This window comes from Herpailurus yagouaroundi, unplaced genomic scaffold, assembly GCF_014898765.1.
Source record: "Herpailurus yagouaroundi ecotype Mexico unplaced genomic scaffold, PumYag 100, whole genome shotgun sequence".
NCBI classification, from domain to species: Eukaryota; Metazoa; Chordata; class Mammalia; order Carnivora; family Felidae; genus Herpailurus; species Herpailurus yagouaroundi.
Window position 1 is genome coordinate 8,530,934 of NW_024412391.1, and position 6,000 is coordinate 8,536,933.

At 38.1% G+C, this 6,000-nt stretch overlaps 1 protein-coding gene and 1 pseudogene across 6 annotated transcripts in view; both read right to left on the reverse strand.

The window, feature by feature from the left end:
• The window catches only part of UBN2 (ubinuclein 2), a 92,926-nt gene that overhangs the window by 69,127 nt on the left and 17,799 nt on the right, over window positions 1-6,000 (reverse strand). The window lies entirely within an intron of this gene.
• Window positions 3,816-3,884, reverse strand: LOC121029005 (uncharacterized; annotated as a pseudogene).

A 6,000-nucleotide genomic window follows, 5' to 3' on the forward strand; every position in this document is an offset into this window, starting at 1 on the left:
AGAGTAATTAATAAATCAAATAAATGGAATTAAAGATACTAATTTCATCTATCAAATTATAAACTGGCAAAATGGAGAAGAAACAGGACCACTCAAGCACTGCTGGTAACAGTATACCATGAAACTCTTCTGGAAAGCAATCTAAAAGCATCTGCCAAGAATTCTGCCATCCTCTTGTGTTTCTTCTTTTTGTTTCTTTATTTTCCAAACTTTCTATAAAGTATTAATGTCATAATGGAAATACAGTAAAATAATTTTTAAAACTCTTTACCTTATTTGACCTGATAATTCTATGTAAGCTCATTTCAAACCACTACTTAGATTCAAGAATATCTGTTAAGAACTTATGCCATAGAAAGTAACACGCTGGAGTGCCTGGCTGCTCCATAGGAAGGGTATACAGCTCTTGATCTTGAGGTCATGAGTTCAAGCCTCATGCTGGTTGTACAGACTACTTAAAATAAATAAATATTTTTTTTAAAAAAGAAAGTAATATGGTAAATGTCAGAAAGAATTAAAAAAATTTTTTAATTGTAAAAAATTACATAGTATACTGTTACCAGCGGTGCAGAGCCCGATGCAGGGCTCAAATCCAAGAACCAGGGCTCAAATTCATTAACCGGGAGATCATTACCTGAGCCAAAATCCACAGTCAGATGCTTAACCAACTGAACCACCCAGGTACCCTCAGAAAGAATTTAAATTAAGTAGTAAAAATCCTGTCCTGAACAATCTTAAAACAAGATAATCTACTCAAAAATTAACTGAGTACCTTCCAAGTGCCAGCCTTCATGGATTTTATAGTATTGTAGACAGGAGAAAGATTACACAAATTACAGTAATGATACACAGTAGAAAGGAAAATATAGGTGGTACCAGACTTTTCTAACAGCGGTCTTAATCAAGGCTTTCCGTAGATGTTTATGCCCGGACAACACGAGTGGAAGGATCAGAACAGGAAGTGACTAGACAAGATTAGTGCTGAACAAAATCACTCCTGTTGTGGTGAGGGATGAGCAAAGATGAGCAAAGGGAGATGGGTTAGGAAGGGAAGAAATGCAGAGATGTTCAAGAAACTCCTAAGTTACTGGGGGCATAAAATATATATTTAAGCAGCAAACATGATGATGACGACGACCAAGATGATGATAGCTACCACCCGCTGAGTGCTAACTTTGCATCAGCGCCTCTTCTAAGTGTAACCATCTATTATTTCACATTTGACAAATGGGAAAAGCTAAAGCTTGGAAAGGGCAAATAACTTGGCTAAGATCACACAGAAAGTAATTGAGCTAATCTTCAAACTCATGACTATCTGGCTCCAAAGTGCCATTCCATTAAAAGTTCTATAAGAGAAGTTATAGAATCTCTGGGGTCATTTTCCTACTTGGAGACCCCTTAAAACTCAATACCAGAAACTGAAACCAGTGTCCCCACTGTCAGCCACCTCCAAATTAGCTCCTTCCACTTGAACATTCCCATTTTATTCATTCTATTTTTCTGCCTTAAAACTTCAGTTAGCTAAAATTAAAAAGACTCATGATACCAAATGTTAACAAGGATGTGTAGCTACTAAAACTCTCCTACATGGCTGGTGCAAAATGAAGACCCATTCTGAAAAATAGTTGACAGTTTCTTATAAAGTTAAACGTACACTTCACATATGACCTAACAATCCCACTCTTATTATTTACTCAAGAAAAATGGAAACGTATGTTCACCCAAAAAGCTATATGCTAACGTTCAGAACATCTTTATTCATAGCAGCCAAGAACTATGGCTTACTATGCAGCAACACAAGGGAAGGAACCGCTGACAACATGCAACCCATGGATGAATTTCAAAAGCATCATGCTAAGTCAGAGGGGCCAGACACAAAAGACTTTAAGATTCCCAGAAACCACAGAAACTCTAGAAACCACAAAATAAAAACAAATAAAAAACTTATACTGACATGAAGTAGGTCTGAGAATACCAGGGACCAGGAATGAAGGGAGAGGATTATCTATGGAGAGGTAAGAGGGAACTTTCTGGGTTCTGGGGAGAACAATTTAAATGAATGAATTGTAGGTACTTACCTTTCAGAAGTGCTGATTTTTAGAACTCCTCATTATTCTTTCTACTTCAACTCTCTCCCCACAAACCTTTGTTCATGTGGTTTTTCACATCTGCAATTTCCTTTCTATTCTACCTGCCATTGCTATAATCTCGGCCACTATTTTTCACTTAAATGTAGTGAATGCCTTAATTAGCCTCTCTTCCCTCATTTATCTTAGTTTATCCTGCATTATACCATCCAATTAATACTTCTAAAATACCATTTTGTATCATTTCTCTGTTCAAAATGCTTCATAAGCATCCTATTATAAAATAAATCCAAAACCCTTAATAAGGCATTAAAGGCATTTAAACTACCTTTCCAACTTTTTCTTACAATTTTCCAACTTGAACACTCTGATTCATTCAACCTATCTATCCACTCTCCACCTAAACACACTGAAGTTTATCTTTCTTCTGCCTTCCCCTTATTGGGAATAATCTCTTATTCCTCTCTGAATTTCCCCACCCTTCCCAGATAATAAGTTTTAAACCCTTCCTCCTTCATGCTTTCTACTTAAAATCAAATGATCTTTTTCTACTCTCCTAACATTTTTTATCTAGGGACAGCTAACTGCCTCTAAGATTTACCTAGGGAAAAACTAAAAAAACAAATAGGTTCTGTTGGAATGGGCATGATTACACATAACTTCTGCATAACTAGCACAAATAACTTCTGCATAACTAGAAAGATCTAGGAACATTTTAGTCTAATCAAGCTGATCAGGAGTTACCACAGGAAGACATAACTGCTATAACTTGTACAAAGGATGTACAGGTATAAGTTCTTCACCAAGCATCCTATCAATCATAGCATCATAACAATAATAAAGGTATAAATTACATATACTGTGACACATCCATTCAACGCTAATGGTCATTTAAAAATTTTTTTTAATGTTTATTTATTTTTGAGAAAGAGAGAGCAGGAGCAGGGGAGGGGCAGAGAGACAAGACACAGAATCTGAAGCAGGTTCCAGGCTCTGAGCTGTCAGCACAGAGCCCGACGCGGGGCTCAAACCCACAAACTATAAGATAGTGACCTGGGCCGAAGTTGGACACTTAACTGACTGAGCCATCCAGATGCCCTACTAACAGCCATTTTAAAACCATGTGGTAGAGGAATATTTAATAGTACGGAAGGCAATAAAAGTAGTTTACCAAATGCTATGTATAGTTCAGGCTAGTCATAGAAAAGACAGTATTCACTAAGCATTTGAAAGTGTTCAGCCTAGGGGCGCCTGGGTGGCTCAGTCGGTTAAGCGGCCGACTTCGGCTCAGGTCATGATCTCGCAGTCCGTGAGCTCAAGCCCCGCGTCGGGCTCTGTGCTGACCGCTCAGAGCCTGGAGCCTGCTTCAGATTCTGTGTCTCCCTCTCTCTGACCTTCCCCCATTCATGCTCTGTCTCTCTCTGTCTCAAAAATAAATAAATGTTAAAAAAAAAAAAATTAAAAAAGGAAGTGTTCAGCCTAAACTGGTAATTGTGGAGATGACATTAAAATAACAAGATCTTGTTTTCTTGCTTTTTTTAAAAATAAGATCTTTTTTAATTCTCAAACAGTAGGATCTCATTTATGAAAAACACAACATTATATGTCCATAAATATATGTAAAAAGCTCAAAGAATCACAATAAGCAGATAACCATGTTTGCTACAATGGAGAGGGGATACAATTGGAGGCAGTCGTGAAGGAAGATTTTGACTTAATATGTATTGTTTGAATTTTTCCCCCTTTGGTAGGAACTAGAAAACCTGCTGGATGAATTCTCAAAGAGCTGTAACACTGTGAATTTGTTTGTAATAATAGGAATGTATTCATATGCTACTTAGATGATTAAAAATAATTTAAGTGCAAGAGAGTACATTTGTAAGCAGACAAGCATTTTTAAAAGCCCTGAAAGGGCTACACATCCAACTACTAACAGTGGTTATGCTTGGTAGTGGGATTATAGATGATTAAGTGATTTTTACTTTCTTCCCTTTTTTATCTGTATTTATGTATTCTTTTACACTGACCAAAATCTTTTGAAATATGTAAATGCTTACATAAACACATCTCTAGAACAAGAAACTCAAACAGTGATTATCTCTTGGCGGGGGGGACTGGTTAGCTAGGAGTCAGGAGTAGGAGGGAGATTTACTTTACATCATATTTCCTTCGTATCTTTTGAGTTTTTGTCAAGTGCATGTACTACCTATTCAAGAATTTCTTCATCTGGCCCACCAAATGTTCAATACCATTTGGGTTTTCACTCCTTACATGGTTCTGCTTCCTAGTCCCACTTCGGGGAAGGAGCTTTGGACAACCTGTATTTGACGCCGCTGTGCCCAAGTAGCTCTTTCTCAAATCCCTCCCCGATAGCCAGGATTTTAATAGTCTCTCCTCTACCTATCAATGGCCTTCTGCCAAAGCATTTACAGTCAGGCACATCCCAGCTCCCTCCTTCATCACAGAGGCCACCAGAGTACAGTTTTCTGGCCTCAATTCCCTTTTCCTCATCTCCTAGTCTTCCTGGAAACAATTCTCTCTTGGCTTGCCCTCTGCCTCACCTCCTCTTTTCCATTCTCCACCCTCTAGTTCTCTGGCTCCCCAGTTACGCTCAAGTCCAGTGATACACAAATGGTATAAACTGGAACCAAATACTAGACGATTCACAAATATTAGAATTTCACCTAATTCTAAGGAAATCAAGATACATTGGCAAAGGATTATATTATAGGGTCTTCCTGAATAGGCCTGTTTTGAACTGGTCTCTTTTCCAGCAGCCTTAGAAAGGATCCTCCCTGCAGGAGAATCAAAGTCTTATTTGATAAATTTTCCAGACCTTAGCCGTTGTTAATGTTACACAGTTTACACAATAAATGCATCCTATAAAAATACAAAACTTATTTTCGAAATTAAAAAAAATAATCTTGAGTTTTGCTACATCTAAAATGAAGAATCCCCTTTGAATCTATTCCCCTAGATCACTAGTTTACTATGACTCAGAAGAAAATGACTTACTGAATCATTAGTACCTGTTTAACCTGATAATCAGTATTTGAAGCCAATGCTGTCTGATTACACTATAACACTAAGCTGGAAAACAAACAAACAAAATGTTCTTAGTACAGGATCCCACCCCGGTCACCTCCCTGCCAATTAACCCCAGGTAATAAGAAACCTAACTAATAAGCAACATTCATTGATCACCTATGGAAGACAGAGGAAGCATGACAGTGAATGCTAAGACTGCAGTCTTTTTTTAATGTTTATTTATTTTGAGAGAGAAGGGGAGAGAGAATACACCACTGAGTGAGGGGCAGAGAGGGAGGGAGGGGGAGGAAAATGGGGTGGGGGAGAGGGAAAGAGAGAGCGAGAGCGAGAGAGACAGAAAGAGAGAATCCCAAGCAAGTTTGTACCGCCAGCAGAATCTGACGTGGGGCTCAAACTTACAAACTGAGATCACTGAGCTGTGAGAAACTGAGCTGAAATCAAGAGCCAGACACTTAACCAACTGAGCCACCCAGGTGCAATCTTATAACTGAGAAGAATGTAACTCCTGATCACCAAGCTTCTCTATTTGTCCCAGCCTAGTCACAACCTTATCATTCTCCACTTCCACTGATTTCCTTAACCCACCAATAGAAAAGAGTAGAAATGTAAGTCAGTGGAAAGACACCCAAGAGCTGACTTAACAGCACAGATATAACGTACACAGATTTCTTGAATCGGCACTTAGGATATTGGGCCTTCTTTCCAAATACCCTAAACTGCTCATTCTCAATTGTTCCTAATGGTTTCAGGAAGTTGAAGAGAATTTGTTTAGTTCAAAGAGGTCAAGGAACTGAAAAGGCATGTCATGACAAGTGATTACAATTGGTAACTCCAATAAAGAAAACTATTATTTAAGAATTCTTGG